At 37.3% G+C, this 25,991-nt stretch overlaps 1 protein-coding gene across 10 annotated transcripts in view; it reads left to right on the plus strand.

Annotated features, from left to right (window-relative positions):
* Window positions 1-23,113, plus strand: part of LOC132680145 (uncharacterized) — a 214,624-nt gene extending 191,511 nt beyond the window's left edge. For 9 of the 10 annotated variants that reach the window (XM_078447594.2, XM_078447617.2, XM_078447618.2 and 6 more), the window contains 4 exons: window positions 7,304-7,417; window positions 14,378-14,478; window positions 19,994-20,084; window positions 22,967-23,113. The gene's annotated coding sequence lies outside the window, so the exon portion shown is untranslated. Of the gene's footprint in view, window positions 1-7,303; window positions 7,418-14,377; window positions 14,479-15,508; window positions 15,580-19,993; window positions 20,085-22,966 lie in introns of those variants that run through there. The other variant, XM_078447587.2, reaches the window with a different exon arrangement.
* The last annotated feature ends 2,878 nt before the right edge of the window (window positions 23,114-25,991 follow it).

Genomic DNA, 25,991 nt, shown 5'->3' on the forward strand with positions numbered 1-25,991 from the left:
ACATAGACCAATGGAATAGAATAGAAACCCCAGAACTAGACCCACAAACGTATGGCCAACTCATCTTTGACAAAGCAGGAAAGAACATCCAATGGAAAAAAGACAGTCTCTTTAACAAATGGTGCTGGGAGAACTGGACAGCAACATGCAGAAGGTTGAAACTAGACCACTTTCTCACACCATTCACAAAAAGAAACTCAAAATGGATAAAGGACCTGAATGTGAGACAGGAAACCATCAAAACCTTAGAGGAGAAAGCAGGAAAAGACCTCTCTGACCTCAGCCATAGCAATCTCTTACTCGGCACATCCCCAAAGGCAAGGGAATTAAAAGCAAAAGTGAATTACTGGGACCTTATGAAGATAAAAAGCTTCTGCACAGCAAAGGAAACAACCAACAAAACTAAAAGGCAACCAACGGAATGGGAAAAGATATTTGCAAATGACATATCGGACAAAGGGCTAGTATCCAAAATCTATAAAGAGCTCACCAAACTCCACACCCGAAAAACAAATAACCCAGTGAAGAAATGGGCAGAGAACATGAATAGACACTTCTCTAAAGAAGATATCTGGATGGCCAACAGGCACATGAAAAGGTGTTCAACGTCGCTCCTTATCAGGGAAATACAAATCAAAACCACACTCAGATATCACCTCACGCCAGTCAGAGTGGCCAAAATGAACAAATCAGGAGACTATAGGTGCTGGAGAGGATGTGGAGAAACGGGAACCCTCTTGCACTGTTGGTGGGAATGCAAATTGGTGCAGCCGCTCTGGAAAACAGTGTGGAGGTTCCTCAAAAAATTAAAAATAGACCTACCCTATGACCCAGCAATAGCACTGCTAGGAATTTATCCAAGGGATACAGGAGTCCTGATGCATAGGGGCACTTGTACCCCAATGTTTATAGCAGCACTCTCAACAATAGCCAAATTATGGAAAGAGCCTAAATGTCCATCAACTGATGAATGGATAAAGAAATTGTGGTTTATATACACAATGGAATACTACGTGGCAATGAGAAAAAATGAAATATGGCCTTTTGTAGCAACGTGGATGGAACTGGAGAGTGTGATGCTAAGTGAAATAAGACATACAGAGAAAGACAAATACCATATGGTTTCACTCTTATGTGGATCCTGAGAAACGTAACAGAAACCCATGGGGGAGGGGAAGGAAAAAAAAAAAAAAAGAGGTTAGAGTGGGAGAGAGCCAAAGCATAAGAGACTGTTAAAAACTGAGAACAAACTGAGGGTTGATGGGGGGTGGGAGGGAGGGCAGGGTGGGTGATGGTTATTGAGGAGGGCACCTTTTGGGATGAGCACTGGGTGTTGTATGGAAACCAATTTGACAGTAAATTTCATATATTAAAAAATAAATAAATAAAATAAATAAAATATACATCCACTGCCAGAAAAGCACCACAGACAAAGTGTTCTGAGAGTCAGAGTAGAGAGGGGGCTTTAAGCTTTAAACCGCAGGATCGGTTTAAACACCTAGAGACTGGAGCAAGGAAACAGAAGAATGATAACCCAGAAAAATCTTGTCTGCTATCTACCTTATTAGCATGTCTCTTTTCTACCAAAAAAGACAATGTCTTTTTTCTTGTAAATAATAACATTATTGTTATCTTTTTTAAAATTTTATTTATTTTGAGAGAAAGAGAGCATGAGCAGGGGAGGGGCAGAGAGAGAGAGAGAAAGAGAGAGGAGAGAGAGAGAGAGAGAGAGAATCCCAAGCACTCTCCGTGCTGTCAGCGCAGAGCCTGACACGGCCCCCAAACTCACAAACTGAGCCATGACCTAATCTGAAATCAAGAGTTGGATGCTTAACCTACTGAGCCACCCAGGCGCCCCGTATTGTTACCTTTATTGTTATTCATTATCATTGTAGCCCTCCTAGTAAAATAGTTAGGCAATATTTATTCAGTACCTGAAATATGATTAATATGTATACTCAAATCCAGAGAATTACAAATCTAAGAAAGCGTGCAAATTTTAGGCACCACCTTCACTTTTGTCTTCAAAGTGATCTTTCTTTTTTGTTGTTGTTGTGTCTTTATCAAGAGCTGCCAAAAAGTCATTCAAGTGACCAGTTCAAATTTTTCTTCCTCTGTGTCTAATTTCCCAAAATACTAAAGTAAAACACTGGAATGAATGAAGTACAAAAGGACAGAATGGAAAAAGAACAGAAACAGGACTAAGGCAATTACCCCTGAATGATTGACATCTGACAAACTTCTCTATTACCCGTAATTGTTCAGTGTTATTTAGTTGTATCCTATGCCATTATCCCAAAGCCAAAATAACATCCACTTATACTTGTAACAGTGCACATTGTACAGATTCTTCTCCATGAAACAAGTAAGATGAATGTCAGAGCAGGCCTGGGAAGATATTGAAAACAAAGAACTCAATAGTGGATCACTCTGGCAGCAGATTAAATAAGTAATACATGAGCATCAATTCCAAACACTGGTTCCATTTAAATTTCAGCACTGCATCAAACATCAGGCAACTGTGTAAGATGAAGCAGGACCAAAGCAAGAAGGAAATTATAATAATGTAGCTTGCAGTACAACTTCATTTCAAATAACATCTTTCATATAAACTGATATCCAAAGTGCTTTACTGAATAAAATAGTACAAGAAAGTGGACAGCATGTGGTATAAATTACAGAAAACAGTGGTGCAAAGATACTATATGTGGAGCAAATTAAAGTATGCTATCATAAAGCCAACAGCAGTGGGAGAGAGCATGAAGAAGTATAGCAAAGTGTGTAATTTTAAATGAGGTGTAAGAAATTTGGACATTGATAAGAAAACCATTTTTCTCCCCACTTATTTTTTTTTTAATGAAGCACTTACCATTCTCTTTTAGTAGAATGTGTTAAGCTGTGGTATTGATAAAGGTGAATTCTAGGATGCTTTGTTGAATATTGCAATCAATCAGAATGAATGAGGGGTTCTGTGTGAGGAATGAAACGTCTTCCAAAATATGTTGCATATCTTGAAGTGGCACCTCTACAGGTGGAAACTTCCCTCTTCCAGTATTTACAGCATGGTAGTTTAGAACATGGGCAATGACATCAGACCGATCAATCAGATCCACTTAAGAGCTGGATGGTCCTGGACAATGTAGAACCTTTCTTTGCCTCAGTTTCCTCATGTCTAAAATGAGAATTACAATAATATGAAACAAGATGTTGTAAGGATTAATAACAAAATTTATATGAAATGTTTAGCAGAGGGGCAGTAGTGCAGCCATTTAAAATGTTAGCTATGCTAAATATTAGGTATGAAAAGGAGGCCTGAGTCCTCATTGGCATTCCAGAACCACCAGTGAGAACCTCTAGATTTGTCAAAGCCCAATGGCATTCAGATAAAGTAGTCAGGATTCACTTCAGAGCACTTCCCACTTAGGGTGAGCCACTTGCCCACGTGCCTCCAGGGATGCTGTTGTCAAGGGTATGAATCTCTGAGGTCACATGACTTTGGGTTTGCAATCAAGAAGATAAAACAACAGAAAACTGACACTCCTTAAAATCTGCCAGAAGATCCAGGGTAGGCCTTTGGTTAAGAGGTTCATAAGGGAGGGGTGCCTGGGTGGCTCTGTTGGTTAAGCGGCCAACTTCAGCTCAGGTCACGATCTCACGGCTCATGAGTTCGATAGTGCGTCCGGCCCTGTGCTAACAGCTCAGAGCCTGGAGCCTGCTTCTGATTCTGTGTCTCCCTCTCTCTCTCTCTCTCTCTCTGTCCCTCCGCAGCTGGCACTCTGTCTATGCCTCTCTCAAAAATAAATAAATGTTAAAAAAAAATTTTAAAACAGAGGTTCATAAGGGAAGTTAGGGTACATAAGTTCATCCATTATCACAAGCAAGTATGGAGGCCTTGCTGTAGAACCACTGCTTCTCCATGCTTCTATGGACTTCCTAAATTATGCTCTGCTCTGTGGCCTTGTGGGTTCTTATCAGATGATTTCCATGCATGTCCTCCCTGTAGGAGCCTACAGTGTCCATCATTCCTCTGGTATTAGTTAACTATCATTGTGTAACAAATTATCCCAAAATTTAGCACTTTAAGACAACAAACATTTATGATCCCACAATTTCTGAGGGAAATTAAGAATCCAGGAGTAGCTTAGCTTTGTGGTTCTTGCCCAAGGTCTCTCAAGAGGTCTTTACAAAGTCAAGCTGCTAAGTAAGGATGCAGAATCATTTCCAAGCTCACTCATGTGCCTATCAGCAGATTTCAGTTCCTCACCATGTGTATCTTTTCAAAGGACTGCTCATGATGCATGAGCCGGTTTTTCCCAAAATAAGGATCCAAGAAAGCTGGAGAGACCAAGGGAGAAGCTACATTGACTTCTATAATCTAATCTTCAAAGTGACATGTTGTTACTTCTGCCCTGTTTTATTGGTCACCCAGACCAACCCTTGTACAATGTGGCAAGGGTGTGAATGTGGCAAGGGTGTGAAGGAGGAAGGGAGCCCTGGGCCCATCTGGGAGGCTGGATGCCACATCCCCTTGTGGGTAGCTCTTCTTCAGCCCTGGCCACTCCTGGGCATGCTTAGCCTGTTGATGAGTATGATCCAGTTTGTCTCTCATTTTCTGTTCCTTCCAAGCTAAACTATCATGGACTACTGAATGATGCTCAAGTTTTCCTTTCTCAAAGCACAAGCCAAAACATTTACCCTATTACATATGCTAAAGTACTTAAAGTCTGTCATTCTTCCAAGTAAACCTGAATATATTATTGAATAGCATTAGCTACTAGAGCTCAAGGATCAGATATCTGTAACTGACGATACGGCACCTAACATCCTCATTTTTTTGAGACTCTAAATAATTATGATTGTCATCAATAGATGATAATGCTTTGATGGTAATGCTTGCCTTAAACTATCTTTTCTCTGAGTCTTTGCTCTCCATTCATTCTCTATTCATTCAGAATATCTTTCTCTGGTCCATTCCCCAGGTGTTCATATTCTCTCATGGCCTCATTTCAGTGAAAGCTCCTTCAGGCACCCTCCTCTGATCCTTCATTTCTCACTTCTCCGAGCTGCATTTTCATTTCATTTGTAGATCTCTTTTTCTGTTGTTTACCCATTAGAGAGTTCATATAGCAGAACTCTGTAATGGGGTAGTCCTGGAAGCCAGTCTGTTAGATATGAGGCATGGTGAGGCACAGGTGAAGAAATCACCAAAGTTGTTTTTTTTTTTTTTTTTAAGTTCATTTATTTTGAGACAAAGAACAGGGGGGGTGGGCAGAGAGAGAGGGAGAGACAGAGAGGATCCCAAGCAAGCTCTGCACTAACAGTGCGGAGCTTAAAGCAGAGCTCAAACCCAGCAACCACAAGATCATGACCTGAGTTGAAATCAAGAGTCAGTCGCTTAACCTAATGAGCCACCCAGGCGCCCCGTCAATCACAAATTTAAAAAAATACTGCCAGGTTCTCAACAGTCATGGAAGGGTTCATCCCTAGGCTCCTAGGATAACATGTTTCTCTTCTTGGAACAAGGGTGTGTTTACCTTCCTGCAGGTCCCTGATTATCAATAGGCAGCATGACCTTTTAAAGCTGTTTGCTCAGTGACCTTATGGACTCTCAATCCAAACTTGGCTTCACTGAGGGCAGTTTAGCAATTGCCCTAGAGGCAATGGAGTGGGACTGACCCCCGTTTGCTCAGCCTTTACTAGCTCAGCGCTTCTCAGGGGCTGAAATCCTGAACCTTTCTGCTTCTGTGGATGGCTTATTCTTGTCTGTCTTTTTACTACAAAAACAATGTAGCAGTTTTCAAGAACTTTTGAAAAAGAAAAAAAAAACTACTGGGAAAAACAAAACTCCAAAAATCCCAGTACCCAACTGCATAGAAAAGAGTGTGAGTCTGAGCCTATGTATTCTACGTGTTTGGTAAATGGGTTCAAGTTTCCTGACCCCTTTACCTTGTCCAATTAAAACCATTGTGCATACACACCCATACACGTACACACTCAATCTTTTTTTTTCTTTTTTTCTTTTCAGGTGTGTTCCCTGACTCTCTTAGCTTCCTGGACACAAAAGCAAGTGGCATGTGACATATGCTTTCTTCCAAGCCATTGTCCATGTTTATATAATGTTTCACAACGTTGCATCACAGTGTGTATACAATTTTCTGCTCTTCTTTTGGCATTTAGCATGAGACCAAAAGCAATATCTCCATGTTGCTGCATAGCCTTCATAATTCAGCATAGGGAGTATTGGTCTCACAGACCTGGAAACAGGTACCACCTCTGTCATTTAGGAGTTGTATTACCCTGGATAATTAATTAACCTCTCTGGGAATCACTTGGTCTCTAAAATAGGGTTAACAATATCTGCCTCATGCTGTCAGGATTAATAAATGAGTTATAGGACACAAAGTCTTGGTGCCGGCCTACCCTAAATGTCCAATAAATTTTAGCTAAAAATAACCTTCATAAAATATAATGTTTATGTGGTATAGTATTCCAAGTGGAAAGTGGAAAGCAGAAATTATTTTTGAGATAGAACCACTCTATCATATGATGAAATACTTACTATGCACCCAAATCTCTTTAAATTCCAATTTTACATTTTACGGTATAAATGTATATCACATCATTATGTTGTACACCTTAAACTTACACAATGTTTTATGCCAAATATATCTTAAATTTTTTTAATGTTTACTTTTTATTTTATTTCTGAGGGAGAGAGAGAGGGACAGAGACAGAGCATGAGCAGGAGTGGGGCAGAGAGAGAGGGAGACACAGAATCCGAAGCAGGCTCCAGGCTCTGAGCTGTCAGCACAGAGAGCTCTATGCAGGGCTCGAACACACGAACTGCAAGATCATGACCTGCGTTGGAGTCGGGCGCTTAACTGACTGAGCCACCCAGGCACTCCTATGCCAAATATATCTTAATAAAGTTGGGGGGAAAATTCTAATTTCAGCCACTTGAATCTGATGCTTATCTACCATTGAGTGCAGTGGTTTCTCTAATTACAGCCCTGGCATGTGAGAATGTATTTTGGTTGATTCCCCCAGTGTCCTTTTCTTCCTTCATCCTGGATACACATTGCTCCTAATGAAAATATTCGCCTGCTGATGTTTATGTTTACACTGAAGATTTTCATGGGCTGATCCCCAGGTTTTTCATGTGATAGTCAACACTGCATGCAATATGAAGTAGAATTTCAGGATGTTTGCATAACAGGGAAATAAGTGGTTAAGCACCCAGTAAATGAATAGAGGTTTTGTGGATATCAAATGTGTGTTAATGAGGAAGTTGTCAACTTCACAGGTTCTGTTTGAATCCTTGGAACCAAGGCAACAGGAAGAATGAATTCTGCTGATCACCGCAAAGAGACAGAAGAGGCTTTGGCCAGAAAGTTCTTTTTTTAGTTACCAAAGCTCTGTAAGTAAATAAATAAATAGCACTGATTTACATTTAAAAATTTCTTATTAAGGGGCACCTGCATGGCTCAGTCTGTTGAGCATCCAACTTCAGCTCAGATCATGATATCACGGTTCCTGAGTTAGAGCCCCATGTCTGGCTCTGCACTGACAGATCAGAGCCTGGAGCCTGCTTCAGATTCTGTGTCTCCCTCTTTCTCTGCCCCTCCCCCATTCGTACTCTGTCTCTGTCTGTCTGTCTCTCTCAAAAATAAATAAACATTAAAAGAATTTTATTAGTATCTATAAATGTGGTTGGTCTTGGTAGTTATTAAACAACGAACAGTGAAATTTTACTAGGGTTGGGCTGTTTTGTTTTGTTTTGCTTTGAGGAGGGAGAGAGTATTATGATTGGGCAAAGTGCTTAACTGCAATCTACAGAATCCATGTTTGCAAATTTGAGCAGAAAAGGAATTGATGCAAAGATATTAGACTGTTCACAGAATATCTGGTGGGGCCAGAGAATCCAACAGTGAACCTGAACATCCATGAGCAATGGTCAAGCACTTCTTTTTTGGCAGAAACACCACTGACACTTGGCATTTATGGTGCTCAGAACTGGTTCCAGAAGCACTGCCACTCCCTGTCACCAAGAACTGGATCCCTCTACCACCTGGACTGCCCCCAAACCTAGGTGTATCTTTCCTCTGTGCTCTCTCCAGAGATGTCTCCCAAGGATAGTCTGGTTAGAGGAAGCAAGGCCAAATGCCTGCCCCCTACTTGAGGGAGTCTGAGACTGCAAGTTTTTGACTTCCTCTTTGGGAAAGTGAGACATAATGTGGGGAATTATCACAATGGAAGAAGAGTGCTCAAACCTGTCAAGTAGCTCAAGTGATGAATGCACATTACAAGGTTAATCGTTTTGAGTGTTCTGTCTACAGTGATAGTGGATTTCTGTCCCTGAGGTGAAATTTCTTGCTGCCAATTTCTCACCTCTCTGGAGATGGACTCCACATTCTTGAGATGCCAAAAGTTTTCAAACCCTTTGCTGCCTCAAAGAAAATTTGCCATTCTTGCAATATGTATCCCTGCTTCCTCCGTTTCTCCCCTTACCAGCATACCCAGTGTTAGCATAGGTATTGAGAAGATAAAAATAAAACTGATAAAAGTGTGTGTGTGTGTGTGTGTGTGTGTGTGTGTGTGTGTGTGTGTGTACTAGATACCATGGAGGAATTCATGACCTCACCTCTGGTTTATAACAAAAGTGAAAGGAGTACATTGTTTCTTAGAAATTTGATTGCATACAAGGGAAATAGGATGGATGATTAAGATAATTAGAAAATGCCTTGTAATGCAAAAATATATATACATAATTTCACCATCATTAGGCATGCTGTCCTAAGACAAAATGCTAATTACTGACTCTAATTGGAAATATAATGATTAAAACGGTCAATGTTTCCAAATAATAACTGTAGAGTAGTTAGGTGGGAAGAAAACAAAACTGTTTTCCAGTGGTATATTTAGAAACCTTATCAATCTTTGACATTCATAGCTAAAAATGGACTTAATCTGTTTTGTTAAATACTTGTAAGCCAAATAATTAATGTATGAAGAGAATTAGTGAAAATGTGGCAAGGTAATCACAAACCAGGTTTAAATAACTGATTTTACTAATGATGAGTTTCTCACTGAATAATCTGTATGCATTGGAAATTTTCTCTAATACTATTTAATGTATTTCACAATACCTTTTAAAATTATAAATATAGTATGCTCATTGGAAAAAAATTTGGAAATACAGATAAGCAAAGAAAGGAAGACAAGAAATTTTAACATCTCTTGTGTATTATTAGTCTTCTTGAGCTGCCATAACAAACTACCACAGACTGGGTGGCTTAAACAACAGAAATTTATTTTTGTGGGACTTCTGGAAGCCAGAAGTCCCATATCGAGGTGCTGGCCAACATGGTTCCTGGTCAGACCTCTCTTCCTGTTTTAGATGGCTGCCTTCTTCTCACAACGTCCTCACATGATGGAGAGATAACGGACTTTCTGTTGTCTCTTCTTATAAGGGCACTAATCCCATAATGACCTCATCTGACTCCAATTACTTCCCAAACACCCCATCTCCAAATACCATCACATTGGCCAGTAGGGCTTCAACATATATATCTTGGGAGAACACAAACATTTAGCCCATAACATCACAACTCAAAATATAAACACTGTTGAATTTTAGTTCTGTTTTTTGCATAAGAACAAAAACAAATATTACAAATAAATGAAAATACACTGATTTGTAATGTACTCTCTACTTTTCATTTAGTATATTCTGAGAATAACTTCCCTTTTAATTATGTAATTACACAATTAAGTATGTAAAAATACTTTAAGTGTCTTTAAATATTATTCTGTAGCATTAGAGTTAATAATAGCATAGAATTCTATTGTAAGTATATACTCTAAAAATTAGTTTCCCAATCGGCCTACTAATGGACATTTATTTTTTTATAATTTTTAAATATTTTAAATAGTGCTATAAAGATATTCTTGTAATCATTTCTTTGCTACATGCCTATAATTATGAGTAGTGGAATTTCTGGGGCAAAGGCTGTGCATATTTTAATGCTTTTGATACCATTGCCAAATTTCCCTTGAGAAAGTTTGTTCCAAGTGTATATTCTCAATTAGTAATATAATAAAGCCTATTCTTGATGTCTTCATCATTAACCTACATTAATGCAGGACATCATCAATTTTAAATTTTTACCAAAGATATGCCACTGTTGTTTTAATTGTTGTTATTATTCTATAGAAGTTTTCAATCAACCTTACTCTTAGAGGTTCCGTCTATCCTTAGAAAGGTCTTCCCCACTTCAAAATTAAATAATCATTCATATTGCACTTTTAAAACCTTTTTGTGTGCATAACATTTTAAATACATCTTGAGTTTATTTTAGAGTTAAATATACATTTTTCAAGTGATTAGCAAGTTGTCCCAATATTTTTTGAAATTGAGCACATTTATGCCTAAAATTTTGTTATTTTCTGCACAAAGAAAAAATTCTAATTAGTAAAATATAAAACTAAGCCTAATTTTAAAGGGTCCTTATCTATAAGTTAGTTCTCGTGGGAAAGACTGTGAGGATCCTATAAAGGTCATATGGATTGACTTTGGCCAGCTGTTGATGTTATTTTTAAAACATTCTGTGAACATGACCTATGATAACTCCTTGAATAACAATCCTGAAAATTAAATCTCTACACACACAATCTGCTTCCAACATGGGAGGTTGTACATAATTTTCTCTATAAGCATGCCTCATTCTAATCTTGAGGTCAACAACGCTTACAACAACACACATAATTAATTTTGATGTGTCAAATTAATCCTTGCTGTTTCTTGACATTTCCAACAAGGATACTGATTACTATCATGATATTTTAAACACAAATATCCAATAAAACCTGAAAGTACATTTGCCAATTCACTTAGAACTTCAAACTACCACTAGATGGAGTCATTAGGTCTTTACCAAATTGGATCTAATATAATGTAATGATCTTAAGGCAACAGATCTGCAATGTTTTAGTCAGCACTCCTATGCAGGTAATTTTTTTTTTCCTATACAGGTAATTAATTCATCTTTAGACAACCATGACTTTAGCTGAATTGTAATGAATGTCAAATTTATTTAGTAAAACTTAGTGCTAATAAGTATTACAACTTGGCCTTAAAAGTTTCTTCTCAAGATGAGCATGCAAAAATTAATAATATTACTATATATACACTCATAATAACCATTTGGAAAATATAATATAAGCTATTATACCATTCACAATAAATACAAAAGATATAAAGTACTCAGGAATAACTCTAACAAAAGATATACAAAACCTTTTTATAGAAAATTGTCAAACATTATTAAACAGAATTAAAAAGTCCTGAAAAAAATGAAGAGATATACAATGTTCATGGATGGAAAGACTAAATAATATACCAATGTTAGTTTCTCCAAATTAGTCTACATATTAAATATAATTCCAACCAAAATATCAATCCAATTGCTTGTGTAAGTTAATAAGTGGATATTAAACCCATATATAATAATCCATATATAACTCATATATATAACACATGATTTAAAATAGAATTTTATGAAGAAGAAGAACAGTGTGGAGGTAGGGGATAACATACCTTATATGACCAATGAAATGAAGCAGAAATCCAAGAAAAAAATCCATGGTGGCATCCCCAAAATCAAAGACAGAGTTGGTTATTCATGTGAGAAAACACTAAATTTAAATAAAATTAAGTATTTATCTCACGTGAGCCAAAAATAAATTTCAGGACAACTAAGGATCTACATATTTTCAACCATACCTTTAAAACTGTAAGAAGAAAATGTAGTGTGTGTGTGTGTGTGTGTGTGTGTGTGTGTGTGTGTTATCACAGGATAGGGAAGAATTTCTCAAATAAGACACCAAAGCACACAACAAAAATTGATAAATTTTCCCATATTAACGTTTGTGTTTCAAAATATCACAAGGAGAAAAGACAATACTTGGACCAAGTATTTTGCAATACATATATAAATATATATGTACTTCTTACCGGTAAATTTTTTAAAATAAATAATCTAATATAAAAATGGACAATCCCTTTACAGTACAGGAAACCTAAATAGTCTACAGTACAGGAAACCTAAATGGCCAATAAAGATAGGAAAAGATGTTTTAAGTTCACTATTATTAAAGGAATGCAACTTAAAACTACAGAAAGTCACCTGTCACACTAATGAAAATTTAAAACTCTGCTAACTCTAAATTTTGTGATAATGGGTAGAAACTGGAACTCCCGTACACTATTGGTAGAATGTAACTTGTCATCATTCTCTAGGGCAGCTTCTCAATATTAAGTAAGATTCAACATGCTCATACGCTACAACACAGCAATTCCACTTCTAGGTATATTATAGAGGCAACATCTTTTGTAACAACAAAGATTTGGAAACAACCTAAATGTTCTAAAATAGTTTAGTGGGTAAGTAAGTTTGGTTTTTATAGTGTTGCATTATTTTACAATTGATATAAAATTTAAAAAGCATTACAAGTTGTTTATGGATATTTGTTTATCAAATTATAAAGAAATTTTTGGAAATAAGTATCAAGTTCATGATCATGTTATTTCTGGACAGGATGGAAAGAAAGACACAGGAAACTTCAACTGCTTGACTTCTTTTATAAAACAATAAATCTAAAACAAAAATGTTGGTAAACTTAAGTAGAAAGTATATGAGTATTCATTGTATATTTAAAATATGTCATAACTTGGGGCGCCTGGGTGGCTCAGTCGGTTGGGCGACCGACTTCGGCTCAGGTCACGATCTCGCGGTCCGTGAGTTCGAGCCCCGCATCGGGCTCTGTGCTGAGAGCTCAGAGCCTGGAGCCTGTTTCAGATTCTGTGTCTCCCTCTCTCTCTGACCTTCCCCCATTCATGCTCTGTCTCTCTCTGTCTCTAAAATGAATAAACGTTAAAAAAAATTAAAAAAAAAAAAAATATGTCATAACTTGAAAAAAACTTTTTTACTCCAAGGGTGCCTGGGTGGCTCATTTGGTTAAGCATCTGACTCCGGTTCAGGTCATGATCTCACGGTTCATGAGTTCGAGCCCTGCGTTGGTCTCTGTGCTGACAGCTCAGAGGCTGGAACCTGCTTTGGGTTCTGTCTCCCTCTCTCTCTGCCCCTCCGCCACTGGCACATGCTCTCTCTCTCTCTCTCTCTCTCAAAAATAAATAAACATTTTTAAAAAATTTAAAAAAATCTTTTTACTCCAACATTCAAATTTTGCTTTTAAAGAAATAAAAGCATTCTGACATGTCAGTTCATCTATTCCTTCCGGCCTTACAGTTTTATAGTCATTTTTGCAATATTATCTTATTTTTGTGTTTAGGGAGTAATATCAATAAAAAATAGCAAAGTGGGTTCTGTTTATTGTTTGATCTTAAAATTTTTGTTTTATTAAATAATCTCTATGCCCAATGCACAGCTCAAATTCATGACCCAAGATCAAGAGTCACGTGCCCTACTGCCTAGAACCAACCAGGTGCCCTTTTTTTGTCTTTTAAGGTGATTACTTCTAGTGCTTTCTCACAAAAATTAGAATTTTTATTTTAGTTTTTCTTTTTGAGAAGTAGTGGTATTACTTTCTATTTCTAGAGTCATGTAGACTATTAAAATCATTTTACCAGAACCCTATAATATCATTGGTAGAGTTTTAAAAAATGTATTTTCTGTTCTTTGTTTAGCTATCAGAGCCCTCATCTTGCAGCTTCCCTAGGCCAGCCAAGAAAAAGAAATTATATTCATACCCTTTGTGCAAGAAAGATACAGTTCTGCTGACCAGATTCCTCTATCTCACGCTTCTTTCTCTTTCATATCCACTACATGCCATTTTATGTAATAAATTTCAGCCTCCAACTTACAAATAATCATATTAAATTATACACTGAGTAAACAGGAAGAAAATCATAGCCATAGCTCTCCAGGAACCTGGATCGAATGGCAAGAGCTACTTCTCCCGTGCTGTTATAAGTCTCCACCAAACAAAATTAATTTGCAAGACACTTTTCTACTTTCAGTTTCCCATAAATTGTACCCCAGTTAAGTTACCTGAAGTAATGGGAGGGAAATTTTAGTGATTCATTTATATTTTATGAGAAACTAGACTGACATTTTTATCCCTCCCTACATATCTTCACCCTAAATCAACTGTCCGCTCTGTCATTGTTCTTTAACATCATACAATTCACATGCTTTTTTTAAATCTGATCTGGGGAAAATTTCAAAATATAAATGCCAACTTTGTTCCTCATCTCGAAAGTTTGCAAGAAAAGGAGGAAATATGAAAATCACTAAGGGAGAATGTGCTTGTGTGGAAGAAGTAACATTTTCCTTTCCTTTAAAAACATTGCTTTTAGGGAATATTCACCTGCTGGAGTATTACATGGATGTCAATCGTTCAACTGTGGCTGAGGTTTACAAGAATAGGAGATGGATGTCACAACTTCTGGTTTATATGGTATGCTAAGTAAGGGTCAACTCTGGGTCAGATTTGCCAGTTGGATATATTCTAAGAGTTGCCCATGGAATTGGTTATTTATAATCTTTTTCTGATTAGTGTAGAAAATTTGGAAAACATAGTTAGGTTATGATGTTTTCACTTAGCCTTGCATTGTAAACACAACATATTAAATAAGAATAAGTCTTTAAAAGTTTTAAAGTTTTCAGATTTGAAACTAGACCCAAATGGAAATAAAATTTTAATAAAATGAATAAATATGCCCCAGTCATGTTTTACTGGAATAGTTGGATGTACTTGAAAATACTTCTCAAAAATAACATTCTATTATGTTTGGAAGTATTAAATAGTCTCAGTGCAGTTCAGCAATCATTTATTGGGAATTCACTGAGAGCCAAATTGTTCTTGATCTTCCTGTCCCCTCTAGTTCTTTTTGTCACAGGACTGAGAAAAATAATTAGCCCCCTATAGAGTCATAAACAAAAATCAGTTAGGGAGCAATATATTAAATTCCATTTGGTACTGTTTCCCAAGTTCCATTAGAATCATTATTTGTCTTGCACACTAATCCAGTGATTGGTTGTGGGGTGCATTTCAGTGTTTGCGCAAATGCTTATTTGTTTCATTTCCAATTCCTGGAACAGTACAGGCAGTCCTCGTTTATGTACACAGTGCATTTCTGGAAACCACAACATATAGGGATCTTTTGTAACACAGATCATTTCCCCCTTAAGACTAGTTTCATAAGGGTCATAGTCCTAAATAAGGGACACAAAAACAAATAAACTGTAGCTATTTTCAGCTAACTAACCGTAAAAGCAAAGATTCAACAATGAGATACATCCATAATAATTTGAACAGAGAAAACCATAATTCATATCTTATAAAATGAACATGGGGCTTCCATATACTTTGATTATACAGTAGACAATGTACCTATAGCACATTAAAAAATGAAATTCAGCTATCATAGACTGATCACAAATGAATTAATAAATTCAATTAGCATTAATTTTCTCTTCCTTTCTAGAAATTCAAAAGGGAGGAAAACTTGTTTTGACTGGCCTAAATCTTAAAAAAAATTAAAAAATAAACAAGGAATCTACAAATGTGTCTCCACTTTTTTTTCTTTATAAATATCTATATACAGTTATTGAAAATCCCTCCACAGAGTAGAAGGGAGAATTTAGTGAGTGATTTTAAAGATGATTATAAGAAAAAAGATGATAATGGCAATGGTAGGGACCTCCTTTCCCTTTAACGTCTCCCAGTGCCTCAGCATATTCAAAGCTACCTTTGTGGCTGTTCTGAGGTCACCACATTGCTGCAGGTGTCTCATACCATCTCCTTCCTGATCCACTGGCACTGCCAATGCAGATTTCAGACTTGGATAAAGACAGGACATGGTAGATTAAAAATGTCTTCAAATTCTTTGCTACTCTTTCCATAGACTCTTCTCCCTTGCCTTGAATCTCAATGGTCTTAGTGACTTACTAGATCAATGCGGCAAAGGTAGCATTCTGACACTCATGAGGCTAGGTCATAAGAAGTCTTGCAGCTTTTTTCTAGGCCCCTTAGAGGACTCTTTTTTGTTAGTCAGCTTCTGTGCTGTGAAGAAGCCCAAGAAACCCTGTGAAGAGGTCCACATGGAGAGGAACAGAGGCCCTTAACCAACAGCTAAGCTCCCAGTCTCCAAAGTGTGCTATATTGCAAGAATGAACTGTCTTCCACCATACCACCTGATACCATGTGGAGCAGAGAAGAGCAGTCCCTGCTGAGTCTTACCCAAATGGCACATTTATGAGCAATTAACAGAATAGAAGTAAATGATTGTTGTGGGTTGAAGCCACAACACAATTGTAGGGCGCTTTGTTATGCAGCAATAGATAACCGGAAGGGGGCGAAAGAGAAGAAAACTTTAATGTTTCATGCCTGGATGAACAAAAGGATAATACTGTTTCCAGGAGAGAAGTCAATGGAAAACAGTGAAGGTAGAACATTTGATTGGAATAGTATGGAAAACTTGGGTGTATGAAGGGTATTGCTGGGGATCAGTGAGAATTATAGTTAAGATTTAGTATTGTTTACTTTATTATCCATAGTAGCATATCAGCCTCTATAACATCCAATTAAATCTAATGTGAATTGCAAGTTTATTTAAAAGTATACATGACAGGAAGGGGAAGCTTTTCAGAAAATAATACTGGACCATTAAGTAATTTGACTGGAGAGTGTATAATTACCTTTTATAAGATATGAATTATGCAAATAATGAATCAGATCAATATTGGTCTTGAATTCTTCCGAGGAAGCAAATTAGCATAAAATTCATGAAATGGCAGCATTCAAACTTCTTTAACTTTCTCTTTGTCTCTGACAGGTTTAAGGGGGCTTTCAGATTTTGTACACCTAATTAATGTCCTGCAGATCATATATTGGTATATTATCTATAAATAAGTAATATATCTAAAAAGTTTTTGCTGAAATTATCCCTGTAGGTGGTTGCATTTAAATGCTCTACTTGGTCATGCACTGTAACTGTATGAAAATTCTAAGCTTCTTTTTTATCTAAAAGTAGGTAATCATTAAGTAATTTATCACTTTAATCAATAACTTTAGAGATAAACCATTGCTAGAATAATACAAAACTAAACAGTTGGGTAGAACTACAACTTTCACCCTTGCTTATAGCTCATAAGGTCAAATAATTTCCAAGAAATAACCTTCATCAACCCATTCAGTGTGGGAGATTTGCATTCTGCACTCTATCTACTTTGTTAGAGAGGATTATGGCAACGATTTAAAAAAAAAAAAAGACTTCAGTAAATAGACTATAAAGTTGAAATTGGAGTTATTTCTATTTAATCTTTTCACGTGTCAGGAAGTTCTAAGGACATAACTCACAGCATCATTCTAGTGAACTAAGAGTCAATGTATTTTTACAGCACTTAACTTTATGTGGAATGGCTTTCACCTTTTCCAGAATAGGTCGAAATAAGAAAAAATATTGGAATCCCTTTCATCTCCTATCTCATCAACTGTAAATATTTTTTATATGCACATTGCCTGGAACATCTTAGGAAAGAAAGGAGAAATACGGGGAAGGAGGCAGAGAGGGCTCCCTTAGAAACTTGCTTTTGTATTACCTTAAGGTTTAACCTGAGACGTTTGTGCTAAGTCTTTGTGATTTACAAAATGCAAATAGACACTTGTACCTGTAGGATAATATGTCATAGATTGGGAAGGTATAATTTCAACAGGGGAAATCTGGTTTGAAATACTAAGCATGTCTCTTCCCTCATTACCATTAATGCTGTGTGGGTCTGTCGCTTAGATGGCATGACTTTTATTAGGGCTATGTCCTCATAACCATGCCAAAAATTGATGCTGCAGATATGACAGAAAAAGTAATACCATTTACCATTCTTCTAGGTGACTAACATAGCACTGAGCAGAGCTGGGTTTTCACTTATAAAGCTTTAAAGGGCTTGGGTTATACATAAACTGAGTCTATTCTCTGTACTATATAATATCAGATCAGTTGATACCAGGAGTAGTTATAACAAGGATCATGATAACTACCAGTTAGTGAGTGGCCATAAGTACCAGGGTCCCAGGCACTTTGTTGAGCTCCTATTTTGAAGATAGGGAAATAGAGGTTAAATAACTTTGTAAAGAATGGATCTAGGATTTCAACTCTAGACCTGTAGTCCCCAAAATTCCTTCTCTTTCCACAACCCCTACTTTATATTCAAAAACACTATCTTCACTGAGAAATTGTCAAGTAACCATTACCATGAAGAGTATTTGGTATAGAGTACTTGTGAGCTCCCAAATTTATTTAGAGAGAACTACCATTAAAGTTTTCCTATGAAAGTCCAATCATGAGAACACATTTCTTCTTTCTTTATCAAAGTCAATTAGATGTTTTTTTTAATAATTTATGTAATTTATGTCCTAAATTTGAGGACTCGAAGAGCAAATGCTGGATCTCAGAATTTCAGGACAGGATTGGTTCATTTCTTCCACTCTTACTATGTGTCAAGCACAGGATTTGACACAGAGGTTATAATAATAATGACATACAGGTAGCCTTGACCTTAATGGGCCCACAGTGAGGCCTCTCCTTTAAAGTCCAATAAAACAAAATGCAATAATGTTATTGGGGTAGGGAGAATTTACCAAAGGGAGCAAATGACACTAATCATTTGGAGGCCCTGAAAATTTGGGGTCTTAAAATTTTTTGGAGATCTTAAAATTTTTGAACTACTAAATTCAGCACCAGATTATTTTAGGGCAGGTAAAAATGTTGATCTCTCTCAGGACCGACACTTAGGCCACCCCTTTCAAAATAATCATTCTGTCAAAATACCATTCTGTTATGAATTTCCAGACAGAAACTGAAGCTCACTGATGCACTTTAAGTTCCATCAAAGGAACAGAAATGAGAAAAATGTAAGAGAAGCTTTGGACATGGTTGGGTACTCTTAGATATGGTTACTACATCTTAATTCTGTTTGCAAATATTCTTGATAGTAGATAACAAGGAGAAATTAGGATGTGGTATAGAAAAGCATGTTTCCGCCAGGAGAAGCAGTTCAATCTGTGACCCATGACATAGATTTTCTTATCTAGTACTTTTTTTGGAAAACTTTTCTCTGCTACACTTCCACATAACTGTCAAGACATCGTCCTATTTATTCCTCCTGCTCTGTGCTTCTAATTCACGTGTCTCCTTCAAGTTAGGGAAATAGGCTACCCCTAGAGCAAAAATATTACTGACAATGCCAAAGCGAAGACAGTTGTAATGGGAAATACCTTGACACTATTGCAGGTACCGCCAGTGCGCCTGTTTCTGGCTATCAGTTAGCAACTGGCAGATGTTAAATTGACATATGTTAGGAAATAGCTTTTGGAGACTCATGTTTCAAAACGTATAAAAGAAAAACAGATGATACCACTTTTTTTTTCCTTTGGCTTAAACAGGATAACTAGAAAACCACACCAGATGTGTTAAGATGTTTGTCTTTAAAAACATTTTGTTTCCTGAGAAAGAATGAGCTAAAGCAGGAGTGTGAGATGTACTCCTCAGAGTATGTTAGTCTTCTTTCATAGACTTTAAGTTTCTATTTTGATTAAAATATTTGACCGAAATTGATGGGGCAAAAAGCCAAAACAATGAATTCAATATTTCTATGGTTGCTCTAGATTTTAGAAACTGATGAATTACTCAGTTCCCCATAAAAATTGGTTAGTGGGAGATCGAAATAGAATCCTGAGGGAAAACACATCATGGAGAGGCCCAAAATATGTTAAACAATTGAATATGATAACTGAATAAGAATTTAAATGTTACTTTCATTTGCTTTATTTTTGTCTTAAATAATTCACTGTCACATTGGTAAGGTATTAACACAAGAAAACATACTTAGGTAATTGGCATTTTCTCTGTAGAGATTACAGTTTGACAAGGACATTTGTTGTTTTTGCCTGTTTTGTCATTCTCCTCCTTCAGGTGACAGCACTTTTAATATATATTTGAGGAACCATCCTTTTCTACACTCCATGGAGCTATTTTCCACAACTGACCTGCCAAGTCTCGGGGGGTGAGTATGTGATCTGAGATTGGCCAGTGAGTGAATTCTAACCTCATGGCTACAATGATTGATTCAGCACTGAACACATGACCTAACTTAGGCAGAAAGACGCATTCTTGGGGCTTTTGGTACGGTCATGAGAAAAACAAGGCCTCTCTGCCTGTTGAAATTCAACTTGTTGGATTTAATCATTGAGCTACTGGAAGATATTTTGCCACCATGAAAGAAGTATATATTCAAAAATTAAGACAACGTAGTGAAAATCAAGGGAATGGAGAGCAAGGGGAAAGAGAGATAAAGAGAAATTGAACAATGATCTTATCTTTAGCTTGTGGATCCAATCTATTCTTGAACTTTTAATCAGTTGAGCTAATTCTCCTCATTGCTTAAGCCCGGTTTGGACCAAGTTTCATTCAGTTGCCATCAAGAGAGCATGACAACAACATGAGAAGTCACTTTAGGCTGAGGAGATAAAGGAAGGTTCCATGGAGGAAATACCACTGGGCAGGATCTTGAAGGAAACTAGAATGGAGTAAGCAGAGATGGAGAGAAGGGCATTGCTGATGGTGCAGCTGCATGACCCAAGGCATTGGGGTCAATCTGAGAAGGGAAGGTGCCCTAGGGTCACTGAAGCTCAGGACACATGAATGACCCCAGGTTGCATCTTGGTCCCAGTCACCCCATCTAGACTCCAAACAGCCCTGTCAACTGCACAGTACTCCATGGTGTGGAATTTACTCTTCTAAAAAGAATGAAGGTGCTTTCATGTGAGGAGACACACAGTCTAGAGAATCTGTGTACACTGGCAATAGAGACATAAGCAGAGGGACCAGCCTATAAGGTGGGAACCCACATCCACAGTCTGAAACTCCTGGCCCCACCATGATGGAAAACGTGCCTATTATATATTGGTTGCTCACGGCGAACTATCGAAATCTAGACCAGCTGAGAAGGGTCACCACTGAGGATAACGACTTTCTAACATTTTTGAGCGCAGTAAGAGAGATATGTTAGAACACATATGCATATAAAAAAATCAAGCAAAAGATCACACAACAGGACTTACCTTTACTACTGGTTACGTACTCTGAAATTTTCTGTTCTGTGTGATTTTCTCTCTTTCTTGAATGCCAGTTGGATTCACTAACTTGATTGCGTGGCCCACTTTCAAAATAGCAATTTGAAAAACACGGACCTAAAATAGCTGTCAGGAAGCACCAGCAGATGTCACTGTAGGTGACCACACTAGTGTGACAGCTGGAGCAGGTGACCATAGCAACAGCTGCTCCCTGCTGGGAACCACTGCATCTGCTGCAGTGTGTTTGTTTTTATTTAATTTGTGTATAGGTCATATAGTCATAAGGCCTCACATTTCAAAAATATAAAGGGCACACAGTGAAAACTCTGCTTCCCATTCCTGCCTCTCAGCTACCCTGCTCAGGGGCAAATCGATGTCACTAGTTTCTTCTGTTGTCTTCTAAAGATATCTCCTGCATATTCTAGTATAGACACACACATTCTCTTTTTCCTTCTTTTACACAAAGGAGCATAACACCGTTCTGGACCTTCCCTGTCTCTCCTTAGCATATAGATTCTTGCACCAATACAGAAAACTCCACTCTGTTTATGACTGCATAGTATTCTGCTGTACCAAGTACCATTGTTGAACCGGACACCTGCTGACTGTACCTTTAGGTTATTTCTGATATTCTTATCTCACAAACAATGCTGTATTGAAGAACTCTGTTGACTCATCATCTCCCACATAAAAGAATATTGATCCTAACGTCCTTAGAAATGGAATTCCTGAGTCAAAGAGTAGATACATTTGTAAGTTTGATACATATTGTCAAATTGCTTTCCAGAACCTCCTAGTCTAGTTTCAACAAGCTTTCACTTGAATGTTCTTAAAAATACTGTTAAGTTTCCTGATCTTTGCCAATTGATAGGTGAATGATATCTCAATATGTTTTTAACTAACATTTCTTTTATTGTGAAAGAGATTGAGCATTTTCCCAAGAACCAATGGTATATTTCCTGTTACTCTTTTTTTCCACATCCTTTACATCTGCTTTAAAGAGCAACCATGAGCTGTCAAGTAGAAAAGGCACTAGCTCTTGCTTGTCTAAATAGCAAGTAATTGTGTATTTATTGAGCAAAAACTAGACCTTGCAGAGCACTGCGCAAAGTACTATGAAGTAGATGAAAAATCTACGCTAACAGTGATTAATCTGTGTGGAGCCAACCTAATTATTCCAGCTGCTTTCATAGCCAACACTCTTAAAGTGCAAACAGCCACTAGTCAATTATCAACCACTGTGGCAGATAAAACTATCCATCATCTAAATCCCAATTAGGAACAAATACCACACTAGGTTATGGTAATACAAAATGAACAAGACAGAATTTGGAGGGAAAAAATAAAACTAAGAGACAAAATTAAAGGTATTTTGTACTGAAAGTTGTTCATGGTACAACAAGGGATAAGGTCAGGAGTGGTCAGTTCTGCTGGGGTGGAAAAGTTGACGAATCAGGGTCCATAATGCGGGGGCCCCTTGATGTCACATCCCTCCCCATCTCACCATCCTTGCTTGAATTCTCAAAACATGTGATTTTCTCCAAAATTGAATCTTAACTTTGCTCATTTCTTCAAATTAATTGTGCATTTGCCTTACATTGATCACTTATCTTCCTTCTAAGCTGTAACCATCTAAAAAGCAAGGAGTCAGTCTTACTCATGCGAATGCCTGTACAACGTAGGCAATCAGAAGGTATTCCTGAATCGGTAAAATGATGGGTGGAGGGGTGAATACATTCCTTCCAAAAGGCCTTCTCTAGCCATGGTTACTCTACTTACTGCATTATCAGTCAGCCAGAGCCATTCTTCGCAGGTGCAACACCCTGAAGATGTCAAAGCCAGACCCAACCTCTACTCGGAAGACACTGAGGAACCTATCTCTCTAGGTATGTCAACGATGGAACAACCACTGACTCTGGAATGCTATCAGGACCCTAGATTATCGAATGGCTGCGTCTGTGTCAGGTGGGTGTTAGGATTTTTATATCTCAAAGGGTTATTTAATTCATCATTTTGGAAAATGGATTAAGTAAATAGTAAGATGTATACTAAACTGCCAACTTAGGTATAGGGCTATGTATATATAAACCATACAGGATGGCTTATGAGAATAATATGTCTAGGCTAGGTACGGTCTTACTAACTTTAATCTCACTTTACCTGAAAGCTCTATGACTACAATCTGCATATACATACATACATTTTTCAAACAATAAATGACTGGTGTATCTGCTACTGATCTTAAAAGGGGTTACAACCTTGAACCATCAGCGATAAGATCCCTGACTTAGTTCTTCAAGCCTTAGGTTTAAGGACACTTCCAGACTTCTCCCAAATCTCTCTTATCATTCTTCTCTACTTGACTCCAATGGCTATGCTGACCACTGGAATACTTAAACCAATTTGGTCACATGGCTGGCTCACTCTTGGGTCCTCTGACCATTGGGTTTAATGATTGCTGTGGCTTATGCTTTAGAACATTGCAAAGATATGTGTTTTCTGTTATTTGTTTTGAGGCTAGGAAGAATAGCTTACAGATGAGAGTTACTTTTTCTGAGTTCTTTTCCTCTTTCATGCAACAATTTCCCTAGCACCCTGGTCCACAGTTATGACTTTGGAACTAAAGGCTACAGGAATTAAATGAAAATCTTTGTCTTTTTGACTCACTGTTTCTGACTCAATGGGAGCCATGTTTCTCCTCCTTTCTTAGCTTTTGTCATCAGTGTTGTTAATAGCAAAATGAGAGAAGAAACCTCTTGTGGAATTTTTAAAAAACTTTATTTTTGTGCTTCTTTCTCTGTGTATTTATTTATTATTATGGCTAAACTAAAACTTTGCATCACTTCCAACACTAAAGTTACTTTTTGGGGATTTCACCTGTTACTTATTTGAGACCATAAAGAGTCTAGGAGCAAAGCTGGAACTCATAAATATTGTACCAATGCTCAGACCTGCCAGGCCAGCTACCATATATAACCCTTATGTTGTACCCAGTAGGTCAACCCACAGACCTCAAATGACAGCTATATGGTGTGTTCCAAGTAACCTGTGTGCCAAGGAAAAGTCTAGGTATGTTAGATATATAGCCTTTGATTCTTTTCTGTACCCAGGATATCTTCACATTAATAAAGCAAACCAACAGCAAATATTTCAACCTTCTCGGACTGCACTTTAAAGTTTGGAAAGGAAAGGAAACTTTTGTTTAAAAAAAATTCATTCTGGTAGAGTTCAAAATTACCTGAAACTATAAAATGTGGGGACAATTTTGATTCTCATTTTACATTAAAAATGCTCCCAGAAGAGATAGAATTTTAAGTTATGAAAATACCTCATTTATCTCTGTGACATTTATAGAGTATTTTTATTAGATATAATTTCATTTTTGTTAATGTAGGCTCTCAGCTCCATCAAATGCTTAATGCAGTAAAAGTTTTAAGACCATATTTATTATCAGAGGCATGCATCAGTTTTGATGGTAATATTTTCAAAAGCGAAACTAAAGTCACGATGAGAGATTCTCTCTGCTTAGCAATACTGTAATCTGATACATTCTTATATCTCTGGTTCTTCCTCATTTGCAATAGCCATTCCAAATGAAACAAATGGTAACATTAAATCTTGGAGGCAATAATAAGCCAGGGATGTTCACAAATCCCATGAATTGTGGTCAACTATATGTAAATACACGGTTATTGTAACACTTTCCATCATGAAGAGGAGTCAGAGATGAGTAACAGCTCTCATTTGTTGTCATTCATGGAGGTTCTCTTTTTCCGAGGATATTTGGTTTTAGAAAAAGTACTTTCAAAGGGGCAATGCTTTGTGTTCACGTAGTCCTATTTCATTTTCTCTTCCTGAACACCAGCAAAATAGCATTTTACAACTTTCCTTGTAGTTAGATTGTGGCCCTGTGGCTGATTGTAGTTGGTGATCTGTAAGTGGAGTTAAAGGTGCCTCTGGCACAGAAATCAGGGTCACATGTTGAGACCGCAGAACCACAGAATGGAAGCTTCCTGAATCCCTGAGTCACTACATAGCTGACAGTATCATTCTTACATTAGAATTGTTATCAACAGGAAACAAACCTTTGTTGTGTTAAGTGATAGAGATTCTAGGATTAGTTTGTTACTGTCCTAAATCAACTGGGATAACAAATTTTCAATATAAGTACTAGAAAAAATGATTTGACTGGAACTTTACCTTTTAAAAAAAAAAGGTTGAAAATCAGTTCATTTTCTTTTATAGTTAATAAAATATAGATTATGCTGTTATTATAATTATGCTTAAAATAGTGAAGGAATCAAATATTGGGATTTTGACACTTTTTAAAACGTTTATTTATTTTGAGAGAGAGAGAGAGAGAGAGAAAGAATACGAGCAACCACACTGCACAGGGGAGGGGCAGAGAGAGAGGAGAGAGAGAATCCCAAGCAAGCTCCGCTCTGTCAGTGCAGAGCTCAATGTGGGGCTCATGACCTAAGCCGAAAACTGTGAGTTCATGACCTGACCTGAAATCGAGTCTGATGCTTAACTGACAGAGCTGCCCAGGCATTTCTTGACATGTTTATTCTTCTTTAAAATGCTTATTTAAATGTTTCTCTGCTGCACAAACAGCAGACAGCCTGACGTGGGGCTGGAACTAACGAGCTGTGAGATCATGACCTGAGCCAAAATTGATCGCTTAACTGACTAAGCCACCCAGGTGCCCCTTGACATGTTTTTACTTTAAAAAAATTTTTTTAATGTTTTTTTTTGTTTGTTTGTTTGTTTTTTGTTTTTTATGAGAGAGCGTGAGCAGGGGAGGGGCAGAGAGAGCAGGAGATAAGAATCCGAAGCAG

The sequence above is a fragment of the Panthera onca genome, chromosome A1 (genome assembly GCF_046562875.1).
Source record: "Panthera onca isolate mPanOnc1 chromosome A1, mPanOnc1 haplotype 2, whole genome shotgun sequence".
NCBI classification, from domain to species: Eukaryota; Metazoa; Chordata; class Mammalia; order Carnivora; family Felidae; genus Panthera; species Panthera onca.